The sequence below is a fragment of the Polistes dominula genome, unplaced genomic scaffold, assembly GCF_049000335.1.
Source record: "Polistes dominula isolate Pdom_NZ unplaced genomic scaffold, Pdom_raw_medaka contig_15, whole genome shotgun sequence".
NCBI lineage: Eukaryota > Metazoa > Arthropoda > Insecta > Hymenoptera > Vespidae > Polistes > Polistes dominula.
In genome coordinates this window covers 5,720,261-5,740,097 of record NW_028300915.1, presented here as the reverse complement: position 1 = coordinate 5,740,097, position 19,837 = coordinate 5,720,261, and the positions used below count along the sequence as shown (strand labels likewise).

At 29.8% G+C, this 19,837-nt stretch overlaps 1 protein-coding gene and 1 pseudogene across 13 annotated transcripts in view; both read right to left on the bottom strand.

The window, feature by feature from the left end:
• Nucleotides 1-19,837, bottom strand: part of LOC107071056 (dipeptidyl peptidase 4 omega) — a 290,948-nt gene that overhangs the window by 51,460 nt on the left and 219,651 nt on the right. The window lies entirely within an intron of this gene.
• Nucleotides 498-19,687, bottom strand: LOC149033199 (eukaryotic translation initiation factor 5B-like; annotated as a pseudogene).

Genomic DNA, 19,837 nt, shown 5'->3' with positions numbered 1-19,837 from the left:
ATCTGTTTGCTAAGATACTTGTACCAAATTCTTCGAAACAAAATATATCTTATATAATTTATTTTAAAATAGTTTATAATAAATATACGAAAATAATTGTACGTATTTATGAATGCTTGAATAATCAATTAAATTATTTAATTTCATTTTTTTTATGTTAATTATTTATAAAATTCTATAGAAAAGTTCTTATATTTCACTTGTTAAATAAAAGTTTTAATAATCTCTTCTTTTCGAATGGTAACCACGAAGAATAGAGAACGCGAAATTATATTAAAGTTTCTTTCATAGTTTCTTTTAAAAGTATCGTCTGTTTAAGAACTCGGGTAGAAAAGATATTCGATAATACGACAGCGATTTTCAATGCGTTAAACGTAATGGTAAGTTTCATATCTAATGATATACAATTCCAGACACGCGCATCTTCCTTCGAAACTATTAATAATGTTATATTGGAAAGATTCGTCGAAATTTTGCTTGCACGTTTCTCTGTGGAATTATATTAATGAACTATTGTTAAATCTGCTATAATATTCTCCTACCATTTCATATAACAGAATAGTAATAATAATAATAATAATAATAATAATAATAATAATAATAATAATAATAATAATTATATATGTGTAATTATATATATAGATGATGTCGGCTTGGAAGATCTTAATCCCCAACGAGTCGGCAAGTTCTCTATCTTTAAATCAAATTTGAGAATTGTGGCGTATTGGCTGTTGTGTTCGAGCATAATCGAGGCCTTCATCACATCCTTTTTCACAACCAGTCCAATATGAATACCAGAATATGAAATTTTACTGCTTCGAAGAAAATCTAACAATGCTTCTAGGGCACCCAAAGTTGATGTTTGGACATATACACCTCGTTCAGCAAGTCGTATATTTCCAAGAGCACTGCTAAGTTCCTTGGCTATTTCTTCTTTCAAAATATCTACTTCATCCGGCTTTTGAGCGATTTGGAGATTCAATCCAGCAATAGCTTTTTCTAAATCTTTGGCTGCTATTTTAACATCTTGAACAGCTTTAACTTCTCGATGCTTGATGTATGCATTTTTTACTCTTAATTCTTTTAATGGCTGGGGCATAAGAAGCGATCCTATTTGTGTTACGATGGGTCCATCAGTTCCTGCAACTATCATCGTATCACCTTCTTTCAACATGCCATTTACGAGAATACAATCTATCGTAGTTCCTAAGCCAGGTAGTGCTTTAACTTCTAGTACAGTAGCTTGGAGTTCTTCGCTATACATAAGTCTCTTAGCTAACGGGCCCTGGGAAGCATCGACTATTAATGCTACCAAATTTCCCATTCCTTCGCCTGTTATGGCACTGGTAGGGACTAAAGATACATAACTATATGGATCAGGATTTTCATAAAAAAAGCTGCATTTAGACTTTATTCAGCAAATTGTACGATTACTTCTTTTGAACGTTTCTCAAATTCTCGTTGCGTATTGATAGCTTGACTTTTTATAATATCTTGAACATCTTTTCGATTCATCGTTTGCCAATCGTACAGCCTGTTAATCTTATTAAGAGCTACAACAAATGGACATTTCTTAACTTTTAATAGATTAAAAGAGGAGGAATTAGAAATCGAGAGGATCCTCGACTTCTAAGATTACTGATAGATTCGTGTCTAGGTGTGTATATTGTCAAAAGTCCGGGTATTTTAAATACTTTATTAGCAAAATCTTTAACATGTTTCGTTGATTCTTGTATCGCTTCAATTGGTACATTGGTTGCAACAATCTGTTGAGTGATACCACTAGCTTCATTATCCTGTATGTTAGTTCTCCTCAATTTATCAAGGATCTTTGTTTTGCCAGTATCTACATAGCCTAAAACACAAACTACAGCTGCTCTCAGGTTATCCAACGATTCCTTTTTTTAGCTTTGAGTCGTCGATTTTGGATGCGTTCCTGCGTACATTCCTTTTTTCGTGCATCATCTGGTACTCTATCTTCCAATCCACTATCTTCCTCACTTTCATCCTCCGATTCTGATTCAATTTCGCTTTCACTACATATATATAATTATATATGTAGAATTAAATTTATTGAGGGATAAACAATGGGTATAGAAAGAAATAATAAACTTCACGAATTAGTGCAATTCTCTTTATAATATTAAAAACCATCTTTAAAAAATACTCTTTTTTTAATAAACGTATAACTCACAGTTATAGAAAGATTCATTTAATTTGATTAATTTATAAAATTAATTAAGACAAATTTTGCAAGAGAAATTTAATAATAAAAGATTAAAAAAAGAAATACGAAAAATAATTTAATATGACATTTTAATGAAGAAAAATATATATTTACACATATGTATGTGTTATTAAATTACATTAATTTTACGTATATATATATATATATATATATATATTTGTGAATTATTTTATAAGAGAAAATATTCTTAATATCTTTTTTACATTATTTTGTTCAATTTGCAGAGCAACAATTTTATTGATATTATAATATAAAGGAACGTTTACTACTATCGTCAATATTTTTTCACGACATTTTGCAAATGGCGGCTATATCGGTTCGGTGTCCCGCCGTCATATCTTTCATCCTTATTCCGATCTTTTTTTTCTATTTTTTCCTTTTTTACATTACACGAAGAATTCGGTTATCAAAAGCACGAGCTATATTGACAACGAGCGGGAATCTTTCCTATAAATTCGCAAGTTTTTCTCTCAAGTTCTCCCTTCCAAAAAAATGTGTCGACTAAAAGTATAAAGCATTTCATTCATTCTCTCTTTTTTTTTATTTTTCTTTTTTTTTAACATTTATGTATATCCATTTCGATTCTCGATATTGCAGAAGATAAAAGTAAAACGTAATTTTTCAATCGTATACATTTGTCAAGCCATTAACGTTTTTTTTTATTATTATTATTTTGGACTATTTCATTTTAGTAATGAATATTTTAATCGAACGCTTTTCGAAAAATCCAAAAAATCCATTGACATCAGCGTTACGAAAAGATAAAGTCAATTTTTCGAACGAAGCATATTCCTTTTTTTTCCAATTTGTTTTCCTCCTCTTTTCCATTCGAACAAAATCACCTGCAGGCGAATGTCGATTGACTTGTCGCAAACACGTTTGTTAAACTAGAGTTGAAAATAAAATAAAAAAAAAAAAACCTGAAATTATATCTCCACTTCATGGGATTCGTTTCGAGCAAAACGAGCTTAAGAATAATTACGATATAACATTTACTTTTTATAATATAAATTTGTTGAACAACTCGATATATTATATACGAATTTACAAAAATTTTCTAATGATGATAGTTCACTTCTCAACTGGAATATTGAACGAGAGTTAGTTTCCAAACTTGTCGAACAAACGACCACAGAGAATCGACCAGTTATGTTTAACGGGAAACATCGTAGTTATTTTTATCTCTTTTTTCCCCCCTTACTCAACTCTCATCTATCTCACTCTGCGTTTCTCTCTCTCTCTCTCTCCCTTGATTCTGAATCCACCTGCTCTCGTTTCATTAATTCTCGTTTTTAAAAGTCTAAAGAGTAAACATATCCGATTCAAGCAACCAAATTTAAATGCAAATAAAGAGAAATCTTATAACTCGTTTGTTAATTTAAATTATAATTAGCTATTGTTGTTATAAATAATAGAATAATTCTGATTCTTATTAATTGTTCTTACTTAATTTATACTTCATCTTTAATTGAAGTTTTTTTCTAGGATATTATTAATCTTGATTGATAATTATTTTAAAGGATAGTTTATTTTTTTTTAATAATTTTATTCTTATCGTCTAAATTAAGTATTAGGGGCCTAGCAGTATTCTAGTATGATTATTATTTTAATAGAATATATTAAATAGACTTAAAGCTTTTCAATTGATGTTTCGCGACGCTTTATTTTAAATATTTTAAATAATCTGGCACAGAAATGGTCAGGCATTTTTTAAATTGTATAGATTTTTTTAGGATAATTATTTTGAATTCGTTGATACTTATTACAATATTTACAAAATGCAAATTAGACAAGTTGATCCAAAAAAAAGTACACTTATTAGACATATTTAAAAATAAAAACTTGAAATAAATGTTCATTATTTTTTTCACTGCGACAACAGAAAAAATATTTAATTTAAATTCTAAACATGTTTCACATAGCACACTAATTTCCTCATATCTACTTTAAAATCTAGAACACTTAACTTATGTTAGACTGAAACGAGTTATTAAATTCTAAAAATGTCGGAATATTTCTGTTTCTGATTGTGTATTGTAAATTGTGATGCATTCATATCTCGATGTAAATATATAATAAACATTTTAATAGAAATTTTAACGTGCAACGAAATGCATTAAAAAATATCCGCAAAAATGAGACTCCCATCGGGTAAATTGTTATATGATAAAATTTCGATACATTTTCTTCGAAATATAATAATATTGAAATTTGCACATAGAATAAAATATAATAATTACATAATAACATAATGCAATAAATATTGATGATGTATTTATACTCAAAATTTGTATTTCAAATGAAAGTAATTATATCGTTAGCAATTAAAATTGAAGCATTAATTAATAATATAATATTTTGTAGATTAAATCATCGAGAATAAAATTATAATAAATATGTTCTTTTTTTTGTTTTATTTTTTTAAATAAACGTTCTCATTTATATTTAAGACTTGTTTAGAGGTTTAAAAAAAAAAAGAAAAAATAAGAACACACGACTCTCAGAATGAAAGAACTTAGAAGCCGTATATACGTGGCATGTGAAGTGACTTTACCTTAGTGAAGAGCAACTAAATAAAACTTTAGGTACGAAAAGGCAGCGAAAAGCATAGGTGAAACTATTTTACAGGAGAGTTGCGTCGTGGCGTGACGCATTGTTTAACGACGCCCTCGGAATCCGAGTTTTCAACGAATGCGGTCTAACCACAAGCGTTTCCTACAACGAGACTCCATTTAACGTTGTTCAACCTCCCTTATCCATTTTTTAATGTGATAAAAATAAAATGTCACCAGATGTCTCATTTTCAATTATATTTATCTCGTGAAATCTTTTAATATGATACATCTATTTAGGTGTATTGTGTTTTATGGGAATGCCATCGAGAAATAATCTATTATATAAATTTTTGTTAAAATTTTATAAAATATTAATTTTTCAAAAAAAAAAAAAAATCGATATTATTACATGCGACATTGATTGGCAGATAAAAATAATATTTCACTTTATTATGTTCAATTTTGATTTTATAATGCGAACAACGATTTTACATGAAAAATCCATTCGTTTTTATAAAAATATATATTTAAAAAAGCTATTATACATACAATTGGTTTAAAAACATATAACGAATATTTATATTTAAAAGCATCATTTTTATTGTTAACTATATTATCTTTTGACCTTAAATAATTAACGAATTTATATTTAATAGCAAATAAAACACGTGTCCATTGAAATAAAATTGTCGAACGAGTTGCGTATTAACGTGTATAAAATTTCGTTTGATTTTGTTTACTTTCCACAATAAAATGATTTTATTTCATGAGAAAATGATAAATTAACGACTAATAAAATAGGAGAATATTACTGGTACAAATAATAATAAGTTTGATTGTATGCTTATTCAGTTTATTATAGCGAGCGTAGGTATATATTCGATTCGCCATTTCAAATCCGTTGCTTTTCGCAAACAAAATAAATCGAATAGATATGGACGATACTCATTGTCGATGTTCACCATTATGTTAACATATTATTATAGAATGTCATGATATTATCATATTCACATTACCATGTCGTAATATTATGTTCATTTAAATTTAATTCTATGTGCAAATATATCATCCGACTTTTGTACTATAAAATTTAACAAAAGTAATTCGAATGTATCGATTCCATTTCATATATAAAAAATAAATCGAACATAAATATAATCCAATACAATAATAATAATCCGTACTTAAATAAAACAAAAACAAAAAATTCAGTGAATAATTTATTCAAATCAGATATAAGTGTTATTTAACATGAATATTTTGTTGTTTTGTAATTATGATCGTTGAAGTATACGATTTCATCGAAAAAAATAATTCTTAAATATTATTCTTGAGAAATACCATGAATATATATGATACGTAAAGTTTTCCCTTTTGCGAATCCTTTTGCTTGAGTTACACTTAATTTTCACTGAAACGAACGTACATTGGTTCATTTGTTCTCAGTTGGCCAGATTCCAAGGTCGATGCAAAGGTGAAAGGGGAAGGAGAAAGGTATGATATAAATTGTTCGCTTCCGAGACAGGTTAAGGGAAACTAGCTAGGATGAGAAAGAGTATAATGTAAGGTCATTGCATATCAGTAGCAATTATTAGTGAATAAGTTGGCACTTTTTTATAAAAAGTTTTTAGGGAAAAGGCTTTCTTTTTTAATTTAACTTATATTTTATTATATTTTACATCGCAACTTAATTGTATATAAAAAAATATAGGTATATTCATTTCGAATGATTATTCAAATTTGTATTTTATTAATTTATAATAAAATTAAAGCATAAAACTTTGTTTTCGATAAATTAGCAAAGATAAATCAATAATACATATGTATCATTTCTGCGATATTATTATAATCGATTATGAAAATGATATCTAACAAATGATTGTTAAATAATTGTAACTAATACGAAGAGAGAAGATAGAATAAATTGTATCCTTCTGAGTCGATTTTCATGAAAATTAATACCGTTATAATACATAATACAATGTACATGGGAAGATATTGAAAATGAATAATTCAATGGGACGAGAACCAAAATTGTTCGTTAATTATCAAAATTGATGACGACACATGTTTGTTTGATCGATATCACATTGGACACGGTATTTTACATAGACATATGAAAATTCAAAAACATTAACATACTATCATTAACAATTAATTGACATAATAAAAAAAAATCAATTTTATCGACGAAATGTGTAAAAGAAATTTTATCGAAGCAAATAATTGTATATCATTTGAAATTTTCTCTTTTCTCATTTCATTTTAGAGGAATTATTAATTATACCGATACAGAAGTATGCATACGAGTGGTATTTATAACTTTAATAAAACTCTGGTAGATTATTAAGTTAATTTAAGCACGTGAAAGATACCTGAATCTGTCTGCCGGTTGCAGCTGTAATTTCAAGATGATTTGCCGCGAGTATCGAAAATTTTGGCCCACTAAAATGGAATCTCGCCTTTAAATCACGAAGTGCCAGATGCACAAGCCTTCTACCTCCTGTATCAGTATACGCATACTAATCTTCAAACTTTATTGAGTATGTGCTGAGTGTTTTCGATTACTGCTGGCCGCTATGTGATATTTGAGTCGATAACTATCTCTTGTTTCTCTTGTCGAATATTCACGTTTCCTCTCTGATAAACCATTAATTAAATGCCCCATTGAATTAGGAAACATCAAGAATTCAACTCGTATACTATACCTCTCTTCCAATACAATTATTCGCATTTAGTACATAATTTACTTATTTCGGGTACAAATACATCGACCCGATGTAAATAATTTCATCGTTTGTATTTAAGATTGTGGTAAATGACAATTGAGAAGTTAATATATTTGATATAGTGAAAAAGACAGGAAACGTCAAACAGGAAAAAGAAAAAGAAAGGGAAAGGAAAAGAGAGAGAGAGAGTTCTTTTTCAGAGTCCATTTATTCTAGATTAAAACTTATTTTAGTAAAGTTGGAATCACGTAAATTTCAAAGTCACTTAAAATTATTCTCTGGTCGAAAGAAACTTCGATGAAATGCACATAATCCTATGTAAAGGAACAAAGTTGTTCTTGACTTTACTACGAAAAGATGTTGACCTATTGAAAGTACGAGGCTTTACTATTTCTGATTTATGTTTAACTTGAAACATTTGTTTTCAAGGTAAATATTTAAATCATACTTTGACGATATCATTTTTAACGATTTTCTTTTATTTCTTTAGTTATATAAACATTTATATTTGATTATTGCAGATGATATTAATATTTAAATCGTCTCATTTAATATTTATTTGAAAATAATCTGTAATTCTATTATAGGTTTCGTTTAACATTGTTTAAATTCTGTAGTCGTTTCTGATACGTCTTTACGATGGTAACTATAGGAAGCCGTGCTTTAACTTTTCAATGAAAGCCATTGTTCTTGACAGCCTTATAGAACTACTTTGATCAAGGAGATATATATTTATATTTTTAAAATTTATTATTATTATTATTATTATTATTATTATTATTATTATTATTATTATTATTATTATTATTATTATTACAACAACTATGAAATTAATAATATGTCTATATTTCGTGATTATGATCTCCGATTATTCTTTTACCGTCATTTGTCTTTAAAGTTTGCATTTATCATTTCTATACTATTAATAAATTTCGTTGAATTTATAGGTGGTCATTTTCCAAATGATATTTATTACAAATTATATAAATTTATTGAACAAAAGATAATTACGTACTTTCAACAATTTTGATGAATAATGTTTAACGTAATTTACGCTTCAATATTATTACTTAATTTCTTTATAAGTAGATTGAAAACAGAAAGAGAAAGAGAGAAAGAAAGAGAGAGGGGCAGACATATTAATTTTATAGGCAACATTATTAAACTAGCTTGAGTTAATTTCTTGAAAATTCATAAGAGAACAAATTTTATAGAATATTTGAGAAATTCAAACCTTTGAATGTACAATAAAAAAAAAATTGTAAAAAACAGAATTTTGATTTAATCTAAATGTCGTCGAATTAAACGCGACTGGTAATTTAAATATTCTTATTAATTAATAATATTAAATATTTCTTTTCTTTTTTTGTATTTCTTATACCGACCAACCGATTCACAAAAGAAATAATCGTTCTTCTCTCGAATTACGTAATAATTTATTAATAATAACGATTAATATTTCCTCGTGGAACGTCGAAGCCCGAATATAATATGTTTTTCACGTACGTATTAATAAAGTTTCATAAATGTTTGTGATATTATTTACGCAATGCAGCGAATTTTATTCGTGAGAAATGCGAATGAAAAATTTTTTAATATAGTATAGCGTGAGCTCTCCTCTTGCTTGTGCCAGACGAATACATGCGTGTGGCTTAAACGTATGTAAGGGGTCACTCGTGTGAATCAAAACTGGAATTCCACAATTTCAGTATAAATATTTTGTCAGTTAGAACAAAGAATATGTATTTTTTATAAGCCATGTTAATATCCTGCAGCTGTTTCTCAAATGAGAAACAGAAATCTGTGGACTTATATATATAGAAAATATTCAAAACGTTTTTACATTTTCAATGAACTTTATATTATTTTCGTTTCTTTTTTATGTTATAATTGATAATTATTGTCAACGATTTAGTCAAGTTGGATTAGTAGTAATATTCTATCTTTAAAAGAAAAAGAACAAATTGACGAAATTTATTTTAGAAATAAAGGAACGCGAGATAATACGAGGTGTATTATAGAGTTCGAATAATCGCAAGTGACACATGAAAGGTCGCATGTCATAGCGTTTTAATGTACGCTAAGCTTCGGATTAATTCTTCGTAGTGCTTGGCATTGAAGCGGCCATGGGGTATGCTAGGACTTCGAGTGCAGATGACCGGTCATTTTTTAAGCGTTCGTCACAGCCGGCGACGGAAGCGGTGGAGGCAGGTGGATGGAGTATAGGTGCCCGCTCGTTTCCGAACATTCACGTTTTCTGTCGTGTTCGTCGATTACTATCGTATGACGGATACGAATATTTCAACGTCCAAGTTAAACCATTTTTTTATTTTTTTATTTTTTTATTTATTTTTTTTTTTTTTAAGGGGGAATATTCTTCAAATCATTTTCTTCTCGTAAGCCTAATTGATTCGGTGTAAGATAAATCATGTGTTTGTATAGATTCGTTTCATTATGATTAATATAATTCAAAAATTACGTAAACAGTAAATTCCTTCTTAAAACACAATTAATATGTTACGTGTTGTATGAATTACGCTTTATAGAAAATTACGTTGTATTAAAATATGTCTCATATAACGCAAATTTCGTTTGTCAATTTTAATCAACATAATTTACAATTACTTCGTGAAAACGTATATGTATGATATTATATTAAATATAAAATATCATATTTAATTTAACGAAACTAAGGGAATTAACGATAGAAATAAATTTATATGTCTAACGTCGGTGTATCGATTGATATCAAAGAAACAACTTTGTCTACGTATTCGTTCGCGATCACATAAATGTGCCCATTACTGGATACGTGTTCGATCCTAAGTGCACTCTCTTCTCTATACACCATAGAGTTAGATGATAATCATTAATCTCATATCGTCATGTGGAATGCTAGAGCATGAAGCAGCTTAGACATCGAATAACTGAAGATATTTTCTCTAAACCTCTCTCTTCACCAATCTCTCTCTTTCTCTCATCTACATACCTATATACATACGTGACAACGTTGAACGACACCATCGCTATTCACATTTATCCCACTCGGAACAAATCACTGCGACGATCTATCTGCCTCGCTTCGTTCTATCTTCTACCATTTCTCTATTTTCACATTCTCTCACTCACTCACTCTCTTTCTCTCTCTCTCTCTCTCTCTCTCTCTCTCTTTCTCTCTTTCACTCATTCTCTCTCACACTCTCTTCATCGAGCTTTGTTCTATTCCGTTCTCGTTTCGTTCCGTATACATGTGTATACATATATACGTATACAAATATCAACGAAACAAGTCACAGGAGCATACTAACACGTACGCTGCTCACAATACCGACGAGCAAGCTCGTTCTCTGGAATTTAGATACGTTAATGACATTGTTCGAAAGCCAAGCTGTACAACCGAGCAATCCTCCCCCTCCCCCCTTCTCTCCCTTTCTCTCTCTCTCTCTCTCTCTCTCTCTCTCTCTCTCTCTCTCTCTCTCTCTCTCCACGTGGCAAGGGGTGTCGGATTTGGATTCGTTCCTTGCTACCGCATTAGCTTGCATCAAGTTAGATTACGTCAACAGTTTTGTTTGGAATATAAATATTTGCATATGTTTGTCTGATCATTTGTAAAATCATATGTTTTAAACGAAAATTATTTTATTGTAATATAAATAAAATTGAATTTTTTAGATAATTTTTTATATTTTTTCACATAATATTTTATTTGTTTTTTTCTAAGGAAAGATTAATCGATGTAACATATCCGAAAACGTAATTTATAATAAATTGTTTGCAAACGGGGATAATTGCAATAAAAATCGGTACTTTTATTCAAATTCTTGATGTATATTGTTCACGTTAAACGACCAAAGCAAACATTCAAAATTTCTTTTGAAAATCCATACGCAACATTCTATCGAGCTCAAACAACCGGATTTTTCAATGGCTGAACTCTAAATTGGACTTCCGTACAAACTTTGTCTATCGTCTTTTGTGTATTTTTTTCTGTTTGTTGTATAACAATTAATATAGATTAAAAAAAAATAAAACCGAGAATGTTTTTAAAAATTTTAAACATTTTATTTTGGTTTTATCTTTTATTTTTTATGTTATTCGCTTTATAGCAATTATCGAGTTCAAAAAAGGTTAAAACATAATTTTACATTTGTGATAACTTTCATACGTATTCATAATAAAAATAGGATAAATTTTAACTTTAACTTTAACTTTAATTTTGTAAAAATTCGTAAATGCCTTGAAATCAATAAGAGATATTCATAAAAAACTCAAGTGTTAATATGATTGTTCTCCGTCAGAAACGTTTTCGATAGTTAACGTTGTTTACTTATCGACATATTATGGGGTTCCATATAAAGTACAATTACCTTACTCGTATAGGATGTTCTAAAAGATTAGGAATGTATTAACACGTTGACTGCCGCGCGCGTTACAGTGAAATCTTCTTCAGGCCACGCGTACCGCGTATACGGAGTGTACGAAGCGTATTCTGTTGGGTATTTCCACCGATATTTTAAAAATGCGAATCACTGATTATCGCAAGAATAATCTCTCGCTCCGTTTGTTTCCATGGCATCATGCTTCGATCTTTTCATTTATTTATTTTTTTATTTTCGTTACACATACGAATATCCATCACAAGTAGTCAAATAAGCGTCACCCCAATACGGGTGACGCGGCAGTCAACGTGTTAAGAGAATTCTATACAGCAATTTTGTAATACTTCTCTTTTTAAAGTCAAGTGTTCCAACTGTTTGAAGAATTTTACATTTATACAATATAATTCATAAAGAATGCAAAGATTAGAGTTATTTTTCCAATTAATATCGCGTTAAATTATTTAAAAGTGATTTTATAGCACTTAAACCTATTAAAGGTTAAGTAGATTGTTTTATGTTTTATATGATAAATAGCCTAAGGACCAACATTAAGGACCCTGTGGTGTCGTAGGTTGGCCATGACAGTTACTGGTTGTTCTAGCAGATCCCCTCGATACGTTCCGGAAGTATGGGTCAAACCTTTTGGGATACCTTCTATATAGTTATATACATACATACACACATATATATGTATATATACATACGTACATATATATGTATATATACATACGTACATATATGTTCTGACGGTAAACGTTCTTCGTTTTCCCAAGTAAACAGCCTTCACATCGTAATTGATTGACCTCCTATATTCCTCGGAGTATCATTATGCGAACATGTAGCCGTCCTCTGACGCCTTCAAAGGCTACTATCCATTTTCCATTAGTATATTAATTAATTAACGTACGACTTTGGCAACGGTCCTAAGAGCACTTATTCTTTTGAAGCTACTGATACTACTATCATCGTCTTTACTACGCGATAGAGACTAATGCGACCTCTCCTGGGAAGAGAAGGAAACTATGCGATCGTAATTTCTGTACGATGTCTTTTTTTTACGTAAAATGATTAACGAGCTATGAAAAGACATCGATATACGGAGAAAAGAGAACTTTTATTAAGTACCTACATTTTTAATCTTTCCTTTATGAAGCCTCTTGGCCATCTTTTGGAAAGTTAATTGCTAATAATCATGTGTGTGTGTGTGTGTGTGTGTGTGTGTGTGTGTGTGTGTGTGTGTTAAACACGACGATTAAATTAGATAACTCTTATTATATACCAATCACTAGATTTTATTTGTCATATATGTATAGGTATACATAGATTTTAGCTTCTAAATTACTATCATTAAAGGTACAAATTTATTATGTAGTTAAAATATTCATGAAAATAATCAACTTGTGTTAAATGCTTTTGTAAAATTATCTACCAATAAAATTGCACAAAACAATTCGCGAAATTTACTTAAGTTGTTCTACCTTTATTAAGCTAATGCATCAATAACGATGAGAGATTTATTGGAATTGTTGATATACTGGAACAAATATCAAAAGATTAATTTTCACGTCGGTAGATAACGTTTGCGGTTGCAACACCTAGTTGATGGATCATAGAAATTGGAGAGCCGACGTGATGGTTAGTTTCTGGTGGTTGTAGGCTGGTGCGAGGTACAATTCGTTAACTAGAAATACAGAGATTCAAGAGTACTTTGTTTGCAATGAAGAGAAACAACTAGTAAATCGCTATAATCTAAAACCTTTTTTTCATATAACACGGGAAAGATCAATTTTTCCAATTACTTCGAATATAATTTGAAATATTATTCGTTCAATTAAATGGATAAAGAATGTCATCTAAATCCTGTTTGCTTAACGTCCCTCATAAAAAAAAAGAAAAAAAACTAGGAACATATATTTGAATGGTAATCGTTGAAAGTAAATTGCAGGATATTCTTGTATTATCCTCTCGAGTTCAAACAATAGCGCGACATCGTGCACGTGTATTGTAATCGGTCATTTCGTTTACACTCCAAAAGGTAGTTGCAAACATTTCGTTAGGATCACCGAGCAGTTTACACCGAAATCGTTGCTCGTCCCGTTTGATGGCGATGTCCGATTAATGTTACGGCCTCGAGAAACACATGTGCGTAACTACCTGTATACGGTTCTCTCTAGCACTCATGGGATTCGTGCGCACATGGCGAAATCACCACTTCCTGACGTTGAACGATTTTATGCCATCGATATGTTGTTTCTCTCAGAACGTTTCCGATGTTGACACTGTAAATACGTTATGTATTTTGACAAATGTCACTTCCGTTTTATATTTCCAAGTATACTACTGCTGTTGTATTATATACGCACGTACGTATATGTATATATACATATAGAATGTATTTTATATACTATATTCTATTTTATTTCCATGAAATGTTACTTGTAAAAATTCAATAAATATCTAACGTCACATTTTTGTCAAATCAACTATGTATAATATATCATTCTCCCGACTAAAAGTCTAGAATTTAAAATTATTATGCTTATTTTGTTTATTTCTTATTACGATCGAATTTAAATTGAATTATCTTTCAAATCAATGAGAAAAAAATATTTCGAAGATGTTAATTAATCGATAATAACTGTTAGATATTATATGACCCAAAGTTCTATGAACTATAGTTATTATTATGGATCTCCTAGTAATTATACTGAAGCATTTAGAGCATAAATTTTCAATTGGAGAGAATGAAAGGGACGATGAAAATACGTAGGAATGCATGGATAAGATAGGAGAAAGAGAAAGAAAGATAGATAGAGAGAGAGAGATAGAGAGAGAGAGAGAGAGAGAGAGAGAAAGGGATAGAGTAAAGTACACGGGAGTTTGCGAAAGAAAAATTCGATTGTGAACGTTCCTTGGGAACTCGCCAAGATCGCTTCTCCCAAGCGGGAGGAGACAATTCGAGTAATTCATAATTCTATTTCAGTAGATGCCTAGTAGGTATGCGGTTATTGATTTCTCTGATAGAAACTGAAGAATTTAATATTATAAAATTAGCAAGGCTTTTTTTTTATATTGAATCATAAAGAATAAAAAAAAAATAAGAAAGAAGAAGAAGAAAGCGTAACATGCAATGTCATTAGCAATGACGAAATTAAATCGGTTATAGAAGGTATTATTATTCTTCGTAAAATGAAAGAAAAAAAGTACGAAAGAGAAATGGACGTCTTTGTCGAACAAGAATTATTACAGTCAATGGAAAAGACTTCGAGATAAAAAAAATAAAAAGAAAAGAAAACTTGAAAGAAAATTATTAAGTACGTGGACAAAATTTCGTTTATCATTCGAATGAAATTTTTGAATTAAAATAAATTAAAATTTTATTAAGAAAAGTATTTAAATTAATGCTTACTTTGTTCTACTTTTCCCCTTTTCTAAAAGAAAAAAAAGAAAAACTACAAGAAAAATTATATTATTTTTTTAAATGTAATTTCATTTAGATTATCCTGCAGTTTGTAAACTCGAAATAAAGAAAAACATATAATTCGTCTTTAAATGAGATCAGTGTGTTTTACCGTTATTATTGATCTCTACTACTAGCTACAACGTAAACTTATACTACTTAAACTCGTTAGTAGATGTTATTGACTCTTACTACTTGCAGTGGTCGTTAACTCGGACTGCTTACTTTCTAAACTCCAATGCATTACCTACTTAAAGTTAACGATAACTTAAGAAGAAATGTTTCAGTTAAACGTTAAAAGACTTTGTTTCAAAAGTTGTTTACTTGAAGATATAGATAAGAAAAACAATATTTTTTTTCGTTGGAAAATAAAATCCGACTCTCTATATAGACATAATATATGTGAAACTTTTTATCAAAGTTAATAAGCTTTCGTGTTAATATCGATCGTTAGTCTTTCTCTCATGTATTTCATATAATTTGACTAAATATATTATTATAATATTTCATAATTCTTTAATGTTTTAGAAATTTCTACAAAAATACTCTTATCGTACAATATTTTTATTTTTAATATATATGTAATGCGATTATTTTATCACCCTACAAAATTTATTCCACAAGAAACGCGACATTATATTATAATAATTTGATCTTTATATATAAACATTTCTCAACAAAAAACAAAAGAAATAAAATATGTTTTTTACGAGTTTTTTTTTTTAATATTATAACATAACAGTTGAATATATAATATAAAATATTGAATTTAAGACATAATATTATAACATAATAATCGAATAATCGAAAATATGAAGTATTGTATTATTCTCTCATGCCTGTTTCTCTTCAATATCAGTATTTATATACTTGATAATCCTTCGGCCGTTAGTGACATAATCCCACGATTTTGCATGGACAGCGTTCGATTAAAGATTGATAGCAGGTATATCGAATGAGTTAATCCTTATTTAATATTTATAATAGAATCTAAAAATACATATATAGAAATATAAATATTAAATAATATAGAAATAAAGGATTTTTATTAAATTTTATTTCAAATTAAATTTAGAAATAATCGAATATAAATATTACTATCATTATTATAAATGATTACAAATAATTTTTCTTTTTCTTTTTGAAAATACAACAGAAATAATAATTACCGGTAAATTATTTTTATTAAGAATTAGAATGTAAATAATAAGAATATGAAACAAATATTAAGCAATATTGTATATTTTCGACTAACTAACAAGTATGCATTATTATTTTTTTATTTAAAAGTTGTTTCAACAAATTACAAACTTTTGTTCTATTTTGTATATTTCGACGCCAGATGCTTCATATCGGTGGCTATTCCATTACGTCGATAACCATTTCTACAGATTATATATCGAGCTTTAAACTCATAAATACAAACTACAAAATTTACTTCGCTTTAAATTGTTTGGTAAATTCTGTAAATTCTCTACTGTCCATTTGAACATGATAAGGCGTTAATATAATCAGTATTCCTAAAATAAATATTCCGTAAATTCCTAAAATAAATCATGAAAATTTATACAAAAAAATATTTTGTATTATAAAAAGAAAAATACTTAAAAAGATATTTGAAAAACAATGTCAAATTATTGAAAATATAATTTTTTAAATCGATATTTCTCCAAAATGTTACAAATATATTGAATTCAATTGAATCCTCGAGAGAAATTAAGAGCTAACAATCTAGCACGATCGTTTATTGATCAAAAGTCGTTAAAGTGGAGTATCCCAAGAGAAAGTATTATTTTTTTTGTATATTCGTATGATACTGCTTCCGGTCTCGGGTGACATGATTTAGGATTTCACATGCAGCAGTAAGGGTCACTGACCGCAGATTATTGTCATAAACGCATGGAGGAAGATGAATTTATGTAAGAGTCAATTCGAAGAATGACATGATGTACATATAAAGAATGTTCAATTAAAATGCAATAAGTACTTTGGTTTTTAGTTTTTCTCGTTTTAATAAAGATTAAATTATCTCAATACGTATTGACACAAAATTGAAGAAGATAATTACATCTAAAATAAAAAAATAAAACAAGGTAAAAAAATAATTACTTACTTTCATTTAAATTATTTACATTAATCAAAGTCAAATCATTTTATATTTACTGATTGGAGATACGAATCGAATTTACTTAATTTTCAATACTCCAGATAAAACGAAATATAATGTCTCGTTAATACCGATTGATTGAAAATTATCCGTAATTATCTTTACCTTCGTTCTTGTTTATTTATTAACTATCCTCTTGGTTTTGTTGACTAATCTGAAACTACATTGATCTATGCCTTTTATTACAATTATCAATAATAAGTAAATAATTAGTAATTTTATATCGTTATCGATATTTTTTAAGTGATCATCTACAGCTATGAAATAAACTAGAATATTTCTCCCCTTATTACAAACTAAAGTTAATATTCTCCATCTAAAGTATTTAATGATGATATAAAAATTACCGAAGTCAAATTAATCACATGTTTTAACGATGATAATCATGCTGAACACGCTAACGTTTTACGAATATATTTATAAATTATACGTTAAGAACAAATTTGTCATGACACTCCTTTGTATATGCGTTTATTTTATATATAAACATGGATGTGCGTATGTGCGTGTATGTATTTATGAAAGAAAAAAAAATAAAGAATGAGTAGGGGAAGAGAGAAAATGAAGATGACAGAGATATATGTGCATATATAAATACATATATATATATACACACATACACACATATGTATATCCATATATGCGATATATATGGCAGAGCAGTAATGTATGCAATTGGGCCGACTAGCATGTATGTACGTTCTGTTGTTGGTCGAGAATGGTTGGAAGTGATCGTAGGGGGTTGGGTTAGATGAGGGTAGGGAAGGATGAGTAGGATGAGTAGGATGAGGAGGAGGAGAGGAGGGGGAGGAGGAGGAGAAGAGAGGACGACGGTCTGCTCGTACACAATCGTAGAATCCTATAGTCTCGGTTGGCGTTGCGCGCGTCAGGTATTATATGGTGTTTAGTTTGCTTCGTATCATACGTGCGCGCGTCAGCATGCAAGCATACACAATGTGGTTTGACTTTCCACACTCGCGATTACACCGAATTAACTTGATATGCAAATATTACTATACGAGCAGAGTATTTAACATCGTTTCACTCGGCAGCCTATATCTAACAATATGACGTAAACCAGTTGATTTAACTCAACAACATTTCAATAAACGTCTCAACTTAATTCGACCTAATAATGACATTACATCTTTTTTTTCTTTTTGTTTTGTTTCCAGTTGAATTGTTCTAATAGAAAAATTGATCACACTTTGCCATTTTCTCCGAACTAACGTATCAGCACCCAATATACACATTCGCAAAAGTAGCTTAAACGAACGAATCGAATTTAAACGATCGTCCAGAAATAATAGAATATTCGAATTCTAGTAGTATAGTGGCCGGGCTCATCGGAATAAATGAAATTCCTCTGGTTGCATGGTTATATTCGAAAATTAACGAGAGAACTCGTGACGAACTTTTGGAAGATTTTGGAACGTTGGAAGATCGAACCAATTACGTTTCGTTCTCCTAAAACAAGCTTTCATCGATGGAAAAAGTCTTCTCGTTTCTCCTTCCCTCCCTTCTTTCCCTCTTTTCGAACGTAACCTCGCTGCTAGAATTCATTGTCAGTCGAGCGAATTTTATTATCTACTGGCAGGAAGACCAGGCGTGGGTTCTGAACAACGAGACTTGGTGCAACTCGTACGAGGATTGCGGGCGGTCCTTCTCTCGAAAATCTACACCTGCCACATGACTACCAATTTTCTTCAATGCGGCTAAATTTTCTTTTCATGTTGAAAAATAGTAGATAGAAGATGGAAGGTAGAAAAATAAGAAGAAGATGATGAAGATAAAGAAGATAAAGAAGAAGAAGAAGAGAAAAGATTTGGTAATATAAAGGAAAGGTTTGGCTAGGATTTTTTTTGGCTAGAGTAGAATGAAAGATAGATCACAAAATGAGAAAAGTAAAGGTTGGTGTGGTTTGAGTGGGTGGTTGAGCTTTACTATCCCACTATTTTCGTAAGTCTCCAGAGAGTAACAGCAAAAGACTACGATACAAAGACCAGCATTGTATGTCAACTGCTTTGTTAACAAGAACGCTGACCTTTGGGTTTACCAAGCCTCGCTTACCCTCACCTGCGAGACCGTTCGTCACATTACTGACAGCGCAAAATCTCGAATTATCTGCTTGAATGCAATCACAGACCATTGTGTTTTCGGTCTCTAACGCTGATCTCTCCCATCTCTTCCCCCCCCCCATCTCCCTCTCTCTTACATCAAATCCACCCCTTTCCCCATTCTCTCGCTCTCGTACTTTCATTCGCATGCAAATCGCATTGCGGATTACGCATGTGTGCCT